At 38.7% G+C, this 20,639-nt stretch overlaps 1 long non-coding RNA gene across 1 annotated transcript; it reads right to left on the reverse strand.

Moving 5' to 3' along the window:
- Nucleotides 1–17,062: 17,062 nt before the first annotated feature.
- LOC146398780 (uncharacterized) lies at nucleotides 17,063–20,423 on the reverse strand. The gene is made up of 2 exons (XR_014817293.1): nucleotides 20,275–20,423; nucleotides 17,063–20,024 (listed from the first exon to the last, which is right to left on the reverse strand). It is a non-coding gene; the product is annotated as an uncharacterized LOC146398780 (long non-coding RNA).
- Nucleotides 20,424–20,639: the final 216 nt, after the last annotated feature.

A 20,639-nucleotide genomic window follows, 5' to 3' on the forward strand; every position in this document is an offset into this window, starting at 1 on the left:
AGTCCACTCCTTTGCCTGCTTGTTTGCTTTGAAGATAGTGAACGGTTTCTCAGCACCTGTCTTATAAACACAACTTTCAGACAGCTGGAATCATGATTTTCTAGCATGAGAACCTTCATGTATAATTGAACACAACTCCCTTGTTTTCTAGGTGACGGAACAAAGTGTTCCAAAAGGTGACGGGACTTGTACAGATTCACAGGTAATCATCTTTAACAAGATTCCAGCCATTCTGGGCCTCTCTGCCACTGCCCCTCCTGGGCAAAACTCTGATTTTGAAGCTACCTCTCATCCTCTCCAGCCCTCGACCCCTGACACAGAGTTCTTCCAACTGTTCCTTATTGTCATTCTACCCTTTTAATGAGATTTCCTAAGCCACTTCCAGGTTCTCTAAGCTTTTCTTTTTACCATTTGAAGACACCTAACTATATGCATTGTCCTATTGGCATCTAATTATGGACGAGAGGATTCTCCCTGACCCCTGGTTTTTGGCGCAGCCCCTGGCAGAACCTTCTTAGAGCATCCCCTGTAATGGTCAGGTTCTCCTTTGATCTCTCATAGCTCCAGACATGTGTGTGTGTTTGCTCCTCCTTCCTGGATCTAAGTCCCAGGACAGGGGATTCTAGCTCCCTGAAAAGGTCACTTCCCAGTTCTCCTTGGAAGAGTCAGGAACAAGGTTCTCTTGTTTGCCTGTGGCTGACTGGTTCCTGGAGCTAGATCGAGGCATGCCACGGGCCGCCTCTGACCTGGGAAGTAAAGGCAAAGGCAGGAGACCTGGAGTTCTGGTTCTTCCTCCCGTCTAACCACTGACTGGTTTTAAATGAACATATCGGACTGTCCTGTTGTTTTCAACTGTCAAATTTTCTTAGCAGAAGTGTCTCCACGGCCCATGGATACAGATATCCAAGTACATAATTCCGTATAAAGAAGATTCCATCGACATTCTGATTGAGTTTCCAGTCCCCTTTCCTTGTCGTTAAACTTTTAGTCTACCTCTTTGTGATGAAGCCAAAGGAGTATGGATTTGGTACAAAACGTTTCCTGCATCAGTTACACATCCTTGAAAACAAGGATGCTAAATTTTAAACACTTCTTTCTGTGTGACTTTATTAAAACTAGTCAGAGGTAGTAATTTATACCCTCTCCAATTCGGTCAGGTGGCTTTGCCAAGTGTGTAGAGAAGATTAGACGACGCCAGAATTACTTTCCAGAAAAACACTTCTACTTCTTAACCTGGGTTAAATGAATGTGGACGCAAAATTGAAGGAAGCGAGTGGTGGACAGAAGAGTGAGAACAAATCCCCCATATCCATGAAAAGTATCTGGCGCAAGGGAAAGACTAGGGGGCCCAGACTAGGGGGCCCAGACTACGGGGCCCAGAATTGAGACAAGCCAGGGACAAAAACACCATATAGATTTTGCATGAGGAAGAACAAAATATAGTTTTCAAAACCTTAAAAATGGAAATTTTGGGGGCGAGGTAGGGAAGAGAACTAGAGTTTCAGCAATATGTTCCTAATAAGGACTGCTTTAAAAGACCTTTTCTGGGAGTTCCGGTCGTGGCACAGTGGTTAACGAATCCAACTAGGAACGATGAGGTTGTGGGTTCGATCCCTGGCCTTGCTCAGTGGGTTGGGGATCCAGCATTGCCGTGAGCTATGGTGTAGGTTGCAGACGTGGCTCGGATCCCAAGGTGGTGTGTCTCTGGCATAGGCCGGTGGCTACAGCTCCGATTCGACCCCTAGCCTGGGAACCTCTATGTGCCACAGGAGTGGCCCGAGAAATGGCAAAAAGACCTTCTCTGTATTACTTTGTGTCTACGCCTGTCCTTTAAAATGCATTGTAAAGGACGTGGGAGTTTTATGATGGACAATCACGGTGGGAAGATACCAAGTCTGCTGGGGATTGAAGAAACCAATCAGAAAGGTGAACCTTGGTGGCACCCAGTCGGCATGAGGGCTATCTAATATGGCTTATGGCAGGAGTGAGGGCTCAGCAATTGGCCTCTCCTTGCTATCATTCGCAGGCATTGGTACATTTGCTGCACAGCTCTGTTTAAGACCTGCTGAACCAATGGATTTCCTGCCCCCGCCTTCAGTCGCTCCTCAGGGAAGCCACCAGCTATTCTCAGCTCAACTATTTCTCATTCGGGGGCCTCTTCTTCAATGCAGAGAGCACAGACTCAAGCTCTCATCCCATACACCTCAGCAGCCAGGACTTCCTCTCTGCAAGGACTCACCACAGTGGTCATCATTTGCTCAAAGCCTATTCTCCCTCTTACCTCCATGTATAGGAATGCAGGGAATATATATATTTTTCACACTCACCCAGCTCATGACAGACTGAGTCTATAGGTCTTCACTCTGTGTAACACACATTGTTCTAAGCACATGTCATATAGTGATAAGCAAAGTGGATAAAACCCATGCTTCATGGAGCCTTCCTTCTACAATGGGAGCCAGCAGTAAGCATGAAAGAAATTAGCAAGGCTCTCTTTAGAGAACTGTTTGATGGTCTTGAGAATTCTGGAGGAAAATTAAGCAGGAAAGGGGGGAGCAATGCTGGGCAGGGGCTTTCCAGCTTTAAATAAAGTGATTGGAAAATTTTCACTGAGAATCTGAAGGAAGATCTAAAGAAGTTGAGGGAGCAAAGATGTGTGTTGGAAAGGTGTTTGTTGAGTGAACTAGTGGATTAGAGGGAGAGAGACAGAAGGACCTAGGCCCTGAGTCAGGGGCTTGGTCATCCATGTGGTCTCAGCCTCTGTGTCCAATAGCACTGTGCTCAGTCAGAAATGATCCACAGAAAAACCCAAGAAAGGAGCTCTGGAGTTGAGTTATGACTTTCTACTTTGAAATATGTAACAGAAAAGAAAAACTAGATGATGGGGTCAGATGAAGAAGTCTAGGAAGGGAAGGGTGAAGATTAGCTGGGCCATCTTCCTGGAGATTTAAGAGAGGACCAGCATGAGCAGAGGTGGAAAGAAGAAAGCAGCAGGTGCATTCATGACACAGAAGAGACAGTGGCAGACTTGACTTCTGGAACATTGGGAGATAAGCCTTGCTTGAAAGATGGGTCAGAGAGAGACTCCTTAATGCCAACCGTCCCTGTTGTGAGAGACGGTTGTAATCAGCAGTTTATGATGATTGATTTGAGATCCAAGATGGATGGCAAAGGAGGAGAGGAGAAGGGAGTTGATTACTGTGAGGGGCATCACCTGAAAATGGAATGATGTGGGCATGACTCCAATAGGGGGCATATGGAATGAAGGAGAAAAAGCGAGTCACTAATGCAGAATGTTGGGCAACACTCACATACTCTCAGCCAGCTTTCACCTGGAACATATATGAATTGGGCCAATTTACACAGTGACTTCCAGTTCTAGTCAGCTTGACATCTTTTTATATATTATAAAAGAATAGTATAAAGAAAAGTATCTCCATTCTGGATTGACTGGGCTACAATATTGCTTCTTTTCATGGTTCTACTGTTAGCTAGTGTGGGTATGCATAGAGCCACATGCCAAGGGATTCATTGGAAATTTCACTTAGAAAGACTCATTCTTTAAAATGCTAAACATAGAGTTACCATATGATACAGCAGTTCAACTCCTGGGCCTATATACAGAAAAGATGAAACAAATTCAAAAAAATACGTGCACTCAAATATTCATAGCAGCACTATTCATAATAGCCAAGACGGGGGGGGGGGGACCTAAATGTCCGTTGACATAGGAATAGATAAAGAAGATGTGGTATATATACACAGTGGAATATTACTCAGCCATAAAAAAAACCAGAATAATGACATTTGCAGCAACATGGATGGATCTAGAGCTTATCATGCCAAGTGAAGTATGTCAGACAGAGAAAAACAAATATCATATGATATCAATTATATATGAAAAATAAAGATACCAATGAACTTATATACAAAACAAAAACATACTCACAGACTTCTATAACAAATTTATGGTTACCACAGTGGAAAGGTTGGGGAATGGATAAATTCGGAGTTTGGGATTAATAAATACAAATTACTATTTATAAGTTAGAGACAGAGATCAAATTAAGATGTTGGAATAGGACATGAAGCTCACCTTTTCTCATAAATACAAGAAAAAACATCTACATGTAGAACAATTCTCACAGAACATCCTCTGAATTCTGGCAGAAGACCTCGGACTTCCCAAAAGGCAAGAAAATCTACATATTACTGGGCAGTACAAAAGGAAAAAAGTAAAATAGAGAAAAGAGACGAATCAGGAAGGAACCAAGCACCCCTGGGAGGGAGCTATGAAAAAGGAAGAAATTCTGCCCACCAGGAGGTCCTCTGACTTGTGGGGAGATCAGCCTACAATATGCTGGATACGCATAGATTTATCTTTTGTCTTTTGTTGTTGTTGTTGTTGTTGTTGTTGTTGCTATTTCTTGGGCATGTGGAGGTTCCCAGGCTAGGGGTTGAATCGGAGCTGTAGCCACCGGCCTACGCCAGAGCCACAGCAACTTGGGATCCGAGCCGCGTCTGCAACCTACACCACAGCTCACGGCAACGCCGGATCGTTCACCCACTGAGCAAGGGCAGGGACCGAACCCGCAACCTCATGGTTCCTAGTCAGATTCGTTAACCACTGCGCCACGACGGGAACTCCTGGATACGCACAGATTTAAAGTGAAGGTATTTTTAAAAATACTTCATGCAAATGGAAATGAAAAGAAAACAGGTGTTGCAATACACATATCTGACAAAATAGACTTTAAAACAAAGTCCATAGGAGTTCCCATTGTGACACAGAGGAAATGAATCTGACTAGTATCCATGAGGATGCAGGTTCAATCCCTGGCCTCACTAAGTGGGTCAGGAATCTGGCATTTCTGTGACCTTTGGTGTACGTTGCAGATGTGGCTCAGATTCCATGTTGCTGCTGCCGTGGCTGTGGCATAGGCCAGCAGCTGTAGCTCCGATTCGACCCCTAGCCTAGGAACTTCCATATGCTATGGGTGCAGCACTAAAAAATAAATAAATAAATAAATAAATAAATAAATAAATAGAAACAAAGAAAGAAAAAGAAAATAAAACGAAGTCCATAAAGAAAGATAAAGAAGGATAGTATGAAATGATAAAAGGATCAATACAAGAAGAGGATTTTAGGAGTTCCTGTTGTGGTACAGCGGAAACAAATCTGACTAGGAATCATGAGGTTGCAGGTTTGATCCCTGGCCTTGCTCAGTGGGTTAAGGATCCAGCACTGCCATGAGCTGTGGTGTAGGTCGCAGATGTGGCTTGGATCCTGCATTGCTGTGGCTCTGGCATAGGCCAGCAGCAACAGCTCTGATTCAACCCCTAGCCTGGGAACCTCCATATGCTGCAGATGCTGCCCTAAAAGGACAAAAGACAAAAAAAAAAAAAAAAAAAATCGAAGAAGAGGATTTTACACTCATGAACATATATGCACTTAACACAGGAGCACCCAAATACATTCAGAAAAACTACTAATAGACGTAAAGGGAGAAATTGATGTGACTACAATAATACTGGAGACTTTACATCTCACTCATGTCAATGGGCAGATCTTCTCGACAGAAAATGAATAAGGCCAGAGAGATTCTAAATCACACAATAGAACATTTAGACTCAATTGATATTTCAGGATATTATATTTAAAAAAACAGAGTAGGAGTTCCTGTCGTGGCGCAGTGGTTAACGAATCCGACTAGGAACCATGAGGTTGTGCGTTCGGTCCCTGCCCTTGCTCAGTGGGTTAAAGATCCGGCGTTGCCATGAGCTGTGGTGTAGGTTGCAGACATGGCTCGGATCCTGCGTTGCTGTGGCTCTGGTGTAGGCCTGTGGCTACAGCTCCGATTAGACCCCTAGCCTGGGAACCTCCATATGCCATGGGAGCGGCCCAAGAAATAGCAAAAAGACAAAAAAATAAAATAAAATAAAAAAACAGAGTATACATTCAAGTGCACATGAACCATTCTTCAGGACTGACCACATACTGGGGCACAAAACTAACCTGAACAAATTTAAGACTGTGGAAATTATTTCAAGCATCTTCTCTGACCACAATGCATGAAGCTAGAAAACAACCACCATAAAGGAATGAGAAAAAAAGAACTACATGGAGAGTAAACAATATGCTACTAAAAACAAATGGATCAATGAGAAAACCAAAAAGGAAATTAAAAAATACCTGCAGACATACAACAATGCAAATACAATCATACAAAATCTGTGAGATGCCTCAGAAGCATTTCTTAGAGGGAAGTTCATAATGATACAGGCCTTCCTCAAAAAAGAAGAAAAATCGCAAATAAACAAGCTAACCTACCACCTAAAAGAATTAGAAAAAAGAACAAACAAAACCTAAAGTCAACAGAAGGAAGGAAAATAAAGATTAGAGAGGAAATAAATACAATAGAAATTTTAAAAAAACAATAGGAAAAAATCAATGTAACCAAGAGCTGGTTCTTTGAAAGAGTAGAAAAATTGACGAGGAGTTCCTGTCGTGGCGCAGTGGTTAACGAATCTGACTAGGAACCATGAGGTTGTGGGTTCGATCCCTGCCCTTACTCAGTGGGTTAAGGATCCGGCGTTGCCGTGAGCTATGGTGTAGGTTGCAGACGCGGCTCGGATCCCAAGTTGCTGTGGCTCTGGCATAGGCTGGCAGCTACAGCTCCGATTAGACCCCTAGCCTGGGAACCTCCACATGCTGTGGGAGCGGCCCAAGAAATGGCAAAAAGACAAAAAAAAAAAAAAAAAAAAAAAAAAAGAAAAATTGACGAGCCTCTGGCCAGGCTTATCAAGAAGAAAACAGAAAGAACCTAAATAAAATAAGAAATGAAAAGGGAGAAATCTCAACTGATACTGCAGAAATACAAAAAACATAAGAGAATAGTATGAATAGCCAACGAATTTGACAACCTAGAAGAAACAGACAACTTTCCTGAGACATACAGCCCGTAAAACTGAATCAAGAAGAAATAGATATTTTGAACAGACTGATGATGAGAAATGAAATAGAATCTGTATTAATAATAATAGGAATTCCCATCATGGCTCAGTGGTTAACAAACCTGATTAGGACCCATGAGGACGCAGGTTCGATCCCTGGCCTCGCTCAGTGGGTTAAGGACCCAGCGTTGCTGTGAGCTGTGGTGTAGGTCATAGATGCAGCTCAGATCCTGAGTTGCTGTGGCTCTGGCATAGGCTGGCAGCTATAGTTCCAATTCAACCCCTAGTCTGGGAAACCTCCATATGCTGCAGGTGAGGCCCTAAAAAGCAAAATAATAATAATAATAATGATGATGATAATGATGATAATACACCTCTCTACAAACAAAAGTCCAGCATCAGATGGCTTCACGGGGGAATTCTACCAAACATACAAAGAAGAACTTATACCAGTCTTCAAACTCTTCCAAAAGATTGACAAGGAGGGAACACTCTCAAAGACATTCTATGAAGCCACCATCACCCTAATTCCAAAACCAGAAAATGACACCACCAAAAAGAAAATTATAAGTCAATATTTTTGATGAATATAGATGCAAAATTTTCCCACAAAATTCTAGCAACTAAGTCCACAGTCAAATACTTAATCTACTGGACCACAGTGGGAAATTCAGGGAAAGCATTTTTTATCCCCTCCCCCAGAATATTTCTCTACCTGTTATGGTATTTTTATCAGTTATTTATTGTCCCAGTGTTGAATATTCACCCACAGCCTTCTCAGCACCTGCCTTCACAATAGCACCTCAATACCAAGTGCCCCAGGACCCGTGTTTTAGTGACTGATACCATGTCGACATTCTAGTGCCTCATCTATTTTCAAGAAAATGGCATCATTGGTTACGTACTTTGTTTTAGTCATTTGTTTTCTGTTTATGTTGAAGGTTTTTTTGATACACATGTGTAAGGATTATCCCTACTTTTGCATTTCTAATTATTTAAGCACCATTGTTATAAAAATAAAGTAAAATCCTGAAGATCTTCATGACCTCTTTTTTTTTTTTTTCCTTTAAAAGCATCAAGATTATTAACTAGCGTGACCTGCTTATGTGTTCCCCTATACTCAGAACCGGAGATGTCACAAAATTCAGAAGTATTTAAAAAAAAAATGTGAGAAATACTTTGGGTACCATGTGAAAGGAAAACCGCCCTCTGAGCATGATAAGGAACAGAAAAAACACAGGAGCAGAGAGGCTGGACAAGTGAGGAAGGGCTTTCTTTTTTTTTTTTTTTTTTTGTCTTTTTGTCTTTTGTCTTTTGTTGTTGTTGTTGCTATTTCTTGGGCCGCTCCCGCGGCATATGGAGGTTCCCAGGCTAGGGGTCGAATCGGAGCTGTAGCCACTGGCCTACGCCAGAGCCACAGCAACGCGGGATCCGAGCCGCGTCTGCAACCTACACCACAGCTCACGGCAACGCCGGATCGTTAACCCACTGAGCAAGGGCAGGGACCAAACCCGCAACCTCATGGTTCCTAGTCGGATTCGTTAACCACTGCACCACGAAGGGAACTCCGGAAGGGCTTTCTCATTGGATTTTCTTTTTCCCTGCATCTTCTGTCCCTCGCTCCTCCCCAGCCAATTTCTGATTATGGAGCAAGAAAAGAGCAGGGCCAAAAAAAAAAAAAAAAAAAAATGGGGGTCAGGTGGTGGGCACACACATATTATGAAAAAACAAACAAACAAACAAATAACAGTAGTGGAGCTATATTATGAGAAAACAAATGACAAGGGGAAAAAAGATTCCACAGCTCAAGAAGGAAAGTTCTTTATGATAAAGGTATCATTTGCTAAAATCATGTATCAGGCCTAAACATATGGAGCCACAAAGATTACAAAGCATATACTGACATAGTTACAATGAGAAATAGACAACTGCATAATTATAGTGTGATACTTACATATACTTTTCTTAGTATCTGATAGGACAAGCAGGCAATGACAATAGGATTTGATCATTTTATAAAAATTACAGAAGATTTGATCAGTAAGTTGATGTAATGGAAATACATACAACACTGGACCTAGCAACAGAAGAATATGCATTTTTTTCAAGCAAATATAAACATTGACAAAAACTGACCATATAATGAGCCACAAAATAGGTCTCACATTTTTCAAAGGAATGAATTTATATAGAGTAAGTTGTGTGATCATTGTGCAATTAGGATAGAAATCAATAAACAAAAGAAATCAAGAAATAGGCTTATAAATAAACTGTGATCTAAAAAAGGAAGTAGCTTTGGAATATTCAAATCATTTTGAATTTAACAAAACACTGTTAAAATATGTGGATGAGCCAAAGCTGTCATAAAGAAATTTCATAATATATATTAAAATAAAGATGAAAACTAATGATAAGCATCTCTATCAAGAAGTTAAAAACAAAGTAAATGAATCTAAGGATCGAATAATAAAGGGGAGAGCAAAAACAGGAATTAGGATATCAGCAATCATATCACAGAAAAGGAACAAAAAAATTCCAGGTTTGTTCTTGGAAAAAAATTTTAAAATTCATAAACCTTGGAAAGATTAAGAAATGAATGGAGGAGTTCCCGTCGTGGCACAGTGGTTAACGAATCCGACTAGGAACCATGAGGTTGTGGGTTCGGTCCCTGCCCTTGCTCAGTGGGTTAACGATCCGGCGTTGCCGTGAGCTGTGGTGTAGGTTGCAGACGCGGCTCGGATCCCGTGTTGTTGTGGCTCTGGCGTAGGCTGGTGGCTACAGCTCCGATTCAACCCCTAGCCTGGGAACCTCCATATGCCGTGGGAGCAGCCCAAGAAATAGCAACAACAACAACAACAAAAGACAAAAAGACAAAAAAAAAAAAAAAAAAAAGAAATGAATGGATGGCTAGGTCAAAATAGTCATCATCAAAAAGTCTGCAAATAGCAAATGCTGGCAATGGTATGGAGAAAAGGGAAATGTCCAACACTGCCGGCAAAAATGTAAACTGGTGCAATCACTATGGAAAACAACATGGAGTTTCCTCAAAAAACTGAAAATAGAGTTGCCATATGATCTAGCAATTCAATCCTGGGCATATATCCAAAGAAAAATGCCAATTTAAAAATATACATGCACCCCAATATTCATTGAAGCATTATTTACGATTGCCAAAACGTGGAAGCAACCCAACTGTCCATCAATAGATGAGAAGCTTAAAAAGATAAGATACAGTGGAATATTACTCAGCCACAAAAAATGGACAATTGCTATTTGTAGCAACAGTAACTGTCTTGGAGATTATCATACTAAATTAAGTAAAATAGAGAGAGACAAATATCATACCACTTATACATGGAATTTTAAAAATATTTCAAGTGAATCTATTTATAAAAAAAAAGCAAACTCCCAGATATAGAAAACAAACTTATGTTACCAAAGGGGAAAGAGATGAAGAAGGGATAAATCAGGAGTATGGGATTAACAGATACCAATTGCTATACAGGAAACAGATAAACAACGATTTTGTGAGTCGCATAGGGAAGTATGCTCAATACCTTATAATAACCTGCAATGGAAAATAATCTGAAATACACACACACATACATACATATAACCAAATCGCTTTGCTATATACCTGAAAGTAACACATCAGTGTAAGTCACCTATACTTCACTTGAAAGAAGGAAACGATAGAAGGGTATATAAATACTCAATATAAAAGGAAATGCTAAATAACGCCCTCCCAAAATAACAGGTCCCAATCCCAGGTACTTGCAAATGTTTTATTTGGAAAATAGACTTTTCACAGGCGTGATTAGGTTAAGGATTCTGAAATGGGAAGATTATACTAGATTGTCCAGTGGGTCCTAAATGCCATCACAAATATCTTTATAAGTGAGAGGGAGATAACACACAAACAGTGCAGAAGGCCACGTGGTGATGAAGCAGGAGAGATCTGAAGATGAGGAAATGACAGCCACGAGGCAAGGAATGCTAGCAGCCCCGAGTAATTGGAAGAGGCAAGGAATGGATGACCCTCTAGAGCCTCCAGAGGGAACTCAGGCCTGCTGACATCTTGATTTTGGGCCAGTGTAACTTATTTCAGACTCGTGGCCTCAGGATAAATGTCTGTTAAGCCAGTAGGTTTGTGGTAATTTGTTACCGCAGCCACAGGAAATTAACACAATGGCTCCAGTAAAGACTTCAAAGTCACTAAAAAAACTAATAAGAGAAAACTATAAACAAAGTCATACCAATATATTTGAAAACAGAAATGAAATGCAAAAACTGCCGCAAAAATACAAGTTAACAAAGAAGATAAAGGAAGAGATTTAAAATTTTGAGTGATGCTATAATTGTTACAAAGCATAGTCCTAAGTAAATAACTTTACCTAGAGAAAATACCAGCCCCACACGGTTTCTGTGGCAAATTTTACGATGCATTTACCAAAGAAATAGCATAATAAATGAAATTAACACAATAGATAGATCAGTTCTATTACAAATTGTTCCAGAGCATTAAGATAAAGAAGGCACATTTCTTCCACCTTGTTTTATGGTAACTTTTATATCATAATCTAACAGCTATATTATGGAAAAAATTATAGGATTTTTGTGTTTACCAACAGAGAGGGAAAAATTCTTAAACAAAACATAAGCAAAACAAATTCAGCATAATATAAAGATATTAATATATCATGGTCAAGTTAGATTTATTTCAGGAATGCACCTTATTTTAACACTAAAATAGCAATCAATATAAGTTGCCATATTACCAGCACCAAGGTGAAAAATCTCAATAGATGAAATTTGATAAAATTCAAAGTCCATACAGTATAAAAATTCTTGGCATTCAGTGTAAAAGAAGGAAACACTCTACATCCATTAAAGAATATCTATAAGGAACCTATATTAAAATTGTGAAAGCCAAAACCATTTACTTGAGATAGGGAGTAAGTTAAGTGTCCCGTCTTACAAGTTTTATTAACATGGAATGAAGGTCTTTGCCACTATAGTAAGACAAAAGCAAGAATCCTTAACAAGGGTTAAGAGGAGAGAAATAAAGCAGTAGTTATGTGTGAAAAATATGTTTGAGTATGTAAAATGCACAGATTTCTTTTAAAAAACTAACTAAAAATATATCCTTTACAACAGAAGTAAAATATTTCTAATGTTTATGCTATAAGAACTCAACATTTTTTTAAGAATGCTATTTTGTAAGAACATAAAAAAAGTTCAAGAAAAATAGAATTGAGGGTTATAACACATTAATGAACGTGTAGCACTACAGTCACCATGTAACACAGGTGCAAGCATTTTCTACAGGCTGATCTGGAGAATCAGTGCCATCCGATTAAAATATTAATAGGGTGTATGTGTGCATGTGTGTATAAATTAACAAGATGATTCTATACTTCATATAGAAATGTTAAAAACAAAGATACTTAGGGAAAAGACAACATGAAGAGCAGTTGCTGTCAGCTGTTTAGCCTTATAATAAGCATTTTAGGAAAGATTGTGTAGGATGGACTTCCCATCATGGCTCAGCGGTTAACAAACCTGATTAGTATCCATGAGGATGTAGGTTTGATCCCTGGACTTGCTCAGTGGGTTAAGGATCCAGCATTGCTGTGAGCTGTGGTGTAAGTCGCAGACAAAGCTTGCATCCTGCGTTGCTATGGCTGTTGTGTAGGCCAGGGGCTATAGCTCTGATTCGATCCCTAGCCTGGGAACTTCCATATGCCGAGGGTGTGGCCCTAAAAAGACAAAAAAAAAAAAAAAAAAAGTGTAGGATTAGCAGAAAGATTGACAAAAAAAATGAATAGAAGAAGGAACCCAGACACAGACAGGTGTATATCAAAGGTGACACTGGAGCTGTAGAGAAAGGTCAGTGTTTTCAACTGAGTGTTCAAACAATTGGAGGTTCACAGAGAAAAAAAGATGGAAAACTTGACTTCTACTTGATGTCGTACACAAAAATAAATACAGGCAATTTGAAAACCTAAAAGAAAAAGGTAAAACAATAAAATCTTTAGATGATAATGTTTGAAAGTATATTCATAACCTCAAAGAAAGGAAACTTTTTAAAATAGGGCACTAAAAGCACAAGCTACAGAGTATGGCAGATAACTTGGATCATATTAAAACAAAGAACATAGAATGTTTGCTGGTGGCCTAGTGGTTTAGGATCTGACTTTGTCACTTCTGTAGCTTGGGTCACTGCAGTAACGCAGGTTCAATCACGGGCCCAGGATCTTCCCCATGCTGTGGGCATGGAACCCCCCAAATTAAGAACTTTTTTATTAAATCATACCATTAAGAGAAAGAGAATGCAAGCCACAGAGTTAGAAAAGTTATGTGCTGCGCATAAAACTGACAAGGTTCATACCTAGAATATTTGGAAAAAATCTACAAATCAATAGGTACAGATCTCCAGAAAGGTGAATGGGGCAATTGTTTGAACAGAAACCTCAAAAATAACCATAAAAGTCTGAAAAAATGATCAATGTTATTATTCACTGGGGAAATGAAAAACATTATAAAATACAACTCAATAGTCATCAGAATGAGTAAAATTTAAAAGTATGCACTTATATCCAGACTTTTAGAGCTTTCTCCCACGCTGTGAGTAGGAAAAGATATTGACACAACCACTTTGGGAAATAGTTCACAAGTATCTATTAAAGTTGCATTTATATAGCAATGCTACATTTTAGTATATAGTAACAAATGCCTGTACTTGTAAGTCAGCTGGTGTGGCAAACAAGTTAGTTTATAGAAAAAAACTAACTATAAACTATAAACAAGCAAAAACTGTGTGTAACCCAAATGTCCATCATTTGGAAAAAGAAACAGAACTATACAGCACTGAAGATAAACTACTATTAATTATAGCCTGGATGAATTTCCTAAAAGTAACATTGATTGAGAGAAGCAAATCACACAATATTAGGTATCATACAGTTGAATTTCTGTAAATGTCAAAAGCAGACAAACTTCTGTTATGTTGTTTAGAGATACATGAGTACAAGGAAGATTACCTTTGTTTTGGGGAATGAGCATAACTGATGTTTGTGGAACTCACAGTGTTCTTTCTTGACTTATTTGCTTTCATGGATGTTAGCTTTATGATAATTTGTTAAGGAATACCTAGGTTTTATGTGAATTTCTACACTTAAAAAGTGCTTTTTAAAAGGACAGTATTTACTGTTAAAAGAATGCTTAATTAACAGCATAATGAACATATATGTAATTGATTATCTGAAGTCAAAATATGTAAAGCATTAACTGACAAACCTACCAAAAAAATCAATATGTAATTGTAAGTGGAGAGTCTAACACATTCAGACAAAAATAAGCAGCAATGAAATGAACTATTTAAATAGTATAATAATATGCTAAAATGAAAAGTTCACCCTCCTAATCAGAGTTTTCACATTCTTTGTGAGCACAAGTGGAATTGTCTCCAAAAAGCAGATCCTGGTTAGGCAGAAAAGAAAAGCTTTTTTAAATTCTATTGACTCAACCGCATACAAAAGATCATTAGAAATCAATAATAGCAAGTATTTAAAACAAATATTTAAGAACATATACCTGCATCATATACACACACGCAGAATGATGGTAAAAAGCCCTTGGTTACAAAGAAAATCATAGGAATACTTAGAACTGAACGCCTAAAAAATCATTACATATCAAATTTTGTGGAACAGTATTAAGAGGGAAATCCGTGGCTTTGGATATAGTCAGTCAAAAATTACAAATTGAGTAGAAACTATCTAAGCATTTATGATCTATTCTATCACTATCTTTATTTCTTTATTCTTTGTATCTACACCCTTTGTCATACAAATTTGAAGTTTCTCTTACAAAGGTGCAATGTGTATGGCCTGTTCTTTGACCTTGAATGTGGCTACATGGCTTGGTTTAGGCAACGGGAGGTGACAGGACACAAATAAGAGTTCGTAATGAGCTTGTTCTTTGAGACTTGTTTTTTTGTGCCCTCTGGTATCATCATGATAAGAGGATTTCTGAGTAGCTGCTGCCCTTCCATTCTGGTCCCCAGAGGGAGACATAAGGGGCAGAGAAGTGAGCCAGCCGATCTAGTGGTTGAAGTAGGGCCACTCAGTCAAGCCCTCTCTAAATACTCCAACCATCTCCGAGAAGTAAGTACCCGTTTTATTCCCCATTGAGAATTTGTGGGTATTACGCACCCAAAACTGACTGATAGAATAACTGGTACCTAAAAATGGAGTTTCTGCCATAATGAAAACTTGAAATATGTGGAAGTGGCTTTGGGACAAAGGCAGTGGGAAACTTTTATACAAAGCTGGAAGAATGTCATTGAAGACTGGAAAAATGGCAATGTATGTTGCATAATGGTAACCCATTCACAAAAAGTTCTGCTTTCAGTAACTTGGAAGAAAGAAAAGGCATCTAACAAATTATGCACTTGGGAAAGATGGTTTTTAGTCAGAATGTGAGATGGACTCAGAAGTAAATTGATCACTTTGCAATCTGAATTTCAGGGGAATATAGATCATTTACATAGAAAATCTAAGACTACAAAAACGATTAGAGCTAATCATGAAATTCAGCAAATTCCCAAGTATAAGGTCAATATGTGAAATGAAACAGTATTCATTTATTTGAAAAATAAAACTTAACCAAATAAATCACTGATTCAATAGATAAGTTGTAGTTTGCAATAACTATAAATCTATACTAGGGCTTGATTCAAAGAAAACCTGAGACTTTATGGAGGGAATTTTAAAATAGCTCTATTAAAGCAGTGAAAGAGCATATAAATGAACAGATAGATATAATGTGTTCATTGAATTTTATTTGTAAAAAATGTTAATTTCTCCAAATTAATTTGTACATTAAAAATTTGAATAAAATTTATAGAAGGGTCATTTTGAAAATTGAAATTTATGAAAAAGAAAAAACTCCGAAAAACTAAGAATTTGAAAAATAAGGCAAATCGAATGGGGTGAGGGGATGATAAGACAAGCTATAAAACAATAGTAAAAAATAATGTAATATTGTGGCAGTAACACATAGATATTTGAAAGAGCATAAGAAAAAATCAAGAAATAGATTTATTTATACATGGTAGTTTGATATAACAGATTTAAGGTCACACGCTGATAGAGAAAAAAGAAGTTGAGAAATAAAATTGAATCTAATGTCACATTTAAACTATCCAAACTGCCTTTAAAAAGACTTAGATGTAAATTTAGATTACAAAAGCAACGCAAAAAACTGGAAAGTTATACCTTAACGTTGAAAGCATGAGGATCAAATTGATGAATCACTCTATCACAATTAATAATTTCTAGTGAGAAAAGACAAAGGTCAAAGTTACTAGATGCATGACAGATAGGAGAAGACATTTACAAAAACTGAAACTGACAAGGATCAATACCTAGAATATACAAAGAACTCCTGCGAATGAACAAGAAAATGATAGGAAACCCAACAGAAAAAAGCAAAGGTTATGAATAGGCAATTCACAGAAAGGAGAGCCTGAGCCTGTATAAGAATAAGAAAATACGTTCAAAGAAGTCTAAGGCAAAGGATATTAAGGCCATTTTAAAATAATCAAGTTAGCAAAATTTAAGAGCACAATAAAATTGAATGCTGATGGAAAAAAATGAAACAAAATGAACTGCTGCTGGGAGTTCAAATCCATCTAATTCAAATTATACTGGCCCAGAGGAAAGTCATGCAAAGATATTCATTGTATTATTGATTGTAGTAAAGAATTGAAAACAACCTTATCACAAACAGCAAGGAAGTCACTTGCCATAGAAGTCCCTGTGTAAAAATATTTGAGATAAACATATCTAAACATCATTTTATCTATTACTCAGCCCAGACTCTACTCTCAAAGACATACTGCTTTTTGTGGAGGAAGGGATTTTTTTTTTTTTTTTCCTGTACATACATTTGAAAAATACAGGCTGTATACCTATTCTGATTTAGAAGCATTAAGTTGATACTCTAGGGCTTATCAGTCATTTTGTTCACTAAAGGAAAACTAAGACAAAATAAAAGCTATTGGAGTAAAATCTCAAAGAGTAATGTAAAAGCATCTGCAGGATTTTTTAAAGACATTCATGTTTAGTATATTTTATTTGTAATCATATGAAATCACATAATTTAAAGAGGAGAAAAAGTCAGCACTTGCATAGTTCTAAGTCTCATGTTGGAAATTGCTCTTGTGACTTTCATTTTTTGTGGGGGTTTTTGTTGTTGTTGTTGTTGTTTTAATAGCAGCCTGTTCCGCACTTCCCAACAAAAGTGTGAAATTCGCCTGAGCATGGCAGATTGAATTGGAGTGTGAATAGTGTGATTTAATGCTTTCCTACTAGTTTGAAATGTTTTCCTGTTAGGCCCTTTTAGCAACCCTCCCCTCCCAACAGTTTGCGTTTCTCAAAACTGGCTCTTCAAAGTTGTCTATTATGAAATACACAGGCTACTCTGATTTTGACAAAGCAGGACAGGCTTTTTTTTTTTGTAGACTAAGATCCAGTTCTAATTTGACTGTCCGTAACAAAATTTGTATTGATTAAAAGCTTCACTGCTTTAAAAGCCTTTGGCAAGGCTGCATTATAGGGCCTTGGGCAAAATGATGCAAATAATTCCATATATTCTAGGATATTCTTTACAATTCTTTTAAAAAAATAATATTGAAAAAAGTATATTATGCTCAAAGGGCATTTTCACTCACACTTGGGGCTTCAGTGCCATGTCACCTATATTGCGTTTAAAAATATTTTTACACACACACACTTACACAACAATTCGATTTATGATCTTAAGTTTAAAACCACTTCTTACTTGGAGCAAATTTTCTCATGGCCAAAATTCTGTGGCATGTTAAAGCAATGCATTTGTATATTGGGACATCTTTTTTTTTTTTAAGGTCGTACAACTGATGGAATAGTTAATTATTAATCTGGCTGGCATCTGTAATGAAAAAGGGAGTTCTCTCGCTTTTAGCCCATGGACTCAGTATGTAAATCTCTTGTGTGGCTGCAATCATAATATTCCTGCAGCTATGGTGTCACCTATTGTAATTTTTCTGCTAATAAACAAATTTGAACTAGCCAGGAATCCTAAATTTTGAGACTAGTTGTTTATCTCAAATATACTCCAGAGAAATAGTAATACAGTTCTGCTTTGAATTTAATTTAAACAGGAACAGGCAAAACAAATCTCTATGGAGGACATTTGACAATAATAAAATATTTCTCCCAGCGGGTGAGCTGGTAGCAATTGTATTGTTGCAATCCAAGCTCACGTTTCAGTAGGTCATTACCATCATAACAAGCCCTTGGACCAACTGGCATGGACATGCAACATTGAGCCCCTGATGGGCACATTATTTCAGACCTTTAACTTCATGGAGAACAAGACAAATACTCCTGGGAAAGGGGGATTATATTTTGAAATCCCTTTCTTTTTCTATTTGGTTTCATAATAAGATGCAGTGTACAATCAATCTCCGGGTACTTGTTTCATTTTGTTCTTTCCACGCTACTGAGGGGCACCAGAAGCGAGACTCAGAGATCTGAAAGGGCCAGAAGCACTGACTGAAACACACTAGATCCACTGGACTCTGGAATGCTCCCTTCAATATGTACCTCATGGTGGATGGAACAAAACCCTTCAGCATGTCTCCTTTTCCTTTGCCAGCTTGATCCCAAATTAAATTTCACAGTAAGCCAAATGTACCTAAAGTTTTTGCAGAGACCCAAGAATGAAAGATCCTATTTCAGTTCAATTTGATTTCTACCTCTTACCTAAATCAGCAACTTGCAGAATATAGGTAACAGGAGTCATTCCAAGAAATCGATGTTGCTCTAATTGTATTGTTCTTTTGTTTTTCAGTAGGGGGAAAAAAAAAACAGGTATTTTGAATGACATCTGAATTACTTATAAAGCAGATGAAAGGGGAAGATTAACAACAAGAAAAAAAAGGACTGGGAGATATTCTGCACGAGTGTTTGAGTAGGGATCTTTGTTTTAATATGGGGCATAACTGGAAGACAGGGCTTGGGACTCATCAAAGAAAATGTGTTCTCCATGAGGCCTGCGAAAAGATGGCGAGAGATGGGGGAGGCGGACTGAAAAATCCAAAGGCACTCACTGGCTTTGAGAGTTAAAAAATAAAAAGGTTAACTCCTCTTATCTTCATTTAAAAAAACAGCATAAAGCCCTCCCAGTAATGCAGAGCCAGTGTATGAAAGGTTGCTTTTTTTTAAAGGACAGTCTTGGCTTATTTGAGAAAAGTATAAATCTTAAAAGCAGTGGTTTCCTCATCTTGTCTTCACATTAAAATCACCTGGAGATTTCTTTTAATTAGTCCAAAGCCCAGGCCAATTAAACCCCAATCTTCAATATGAGCATCAGGAGTTTTTAACACTCTTCATGTGATGAGAATATGCTGCCAAACTTGGGAACCACTACTTTCAAAAAAGTCTCTTGTACACAACAGGCAAAAACAAAAGTAACCTCTTAACACAAATGCATAACAATTTGTCCAAGCTACCTGTTGTTTATATATTGAGAAACACAACATGATAACATGCCAAGATCCTAATTTACTTTCTTTTACTCATGAAGCATCCATGATATGTATCAGCAGAGTTATCTGGGACAAATACGTCAGCACCAGGAAAGTAGCTCTGTAATAATTCTAAATTAGGAAAACCAGCAAGAGAATTCTGATACTGAAGTTCTCAGTAGCTTGTGTGTGGGTGTGCGTGTGTGTGTAACACATATGCTTTTAAATGAGGACCTATTGGAAGATGGCAGCATGGTTTTTCTTCTTAGGTTTGTCTCTTGCACCGTCCCAGTTTCACCCAAGTATTTTGAAAATATCCAAAGTAAAACATACCTGAGCCTATGCTGGGATCTTCCCATTCAAATAGGAAAAGACAAGTCAGTTTGGAGGCTAGCTAGGGCATCTTAGTGATTTAGGGAACCTCACACCCCTACATCCGGGGCCGTAGGGTGGCTTTTGTGTCATCAGCTGGCTTCTCTGGAGCACCAGCCACCTGAGAAAGGTGAGAAAGACGGTGGGCAAACACAATGACAGGACACTCTCCGGATAGGTAGAGAGGCCGCACATATTAGCACCTCGGTGATGGCTCCAGGAGGGGCCCCGAGGAAGCACAGCTGACCCTGAGCAGCAAGGGGCCTCACCTCTCCCAGCAAAAAAAAAAAAAGCTAAGACGAGGCCATCTGCTGTCAGCGGCGCTGTTTCACCCTCCCGGTTCCAAGACAGCTCCCCCTCCGCAGGCTCACCGACGACGACGTGCAAGCTCTGCTCTGCCTCCACGCTCGATCCGGCGGCCACTCCTCGCAGCAGCAGCAGCAGCAGCAGCAGCAGCAGCAGTAGCAGCAGCGCTGCTCCACAAACCCCGCAGCGCCCTGACGAGCTTGGCGGTGCCAGCACCTGATTTAATTGTGGGTGGAGGGAAATAATAGGTATATCTAGTAGGTTTTAATATGATCTTAAAATAGGGGGAAAGTTTTCTGTTATGACATTGACATAGAGGAGATGATTTTGAGTAATGCAGAATGATGTGGAGATGCTTTAAGATTAAATAAGAGCTATATAAAGGCTTGTCAGAATGAATTCTAATGTGCCTGAGCCACTTTGCATACTC

Source organism: Sus scrofa, chromosome 10, assembly GCF_054392235.1.
Source record: "Sus scrofa isolate SSC_HxYL_T2T_F1_AM1 chromosome 10, Sscrofa_HxYL_maternal_Yorkshire_Landrace_v2.0, whole genome shotgun sequence".
NCBI lineage: Eukaryota > Metazoa > Chordata > Mammalia > Artiodactyla > Suidae > Sus > Sus scrofa.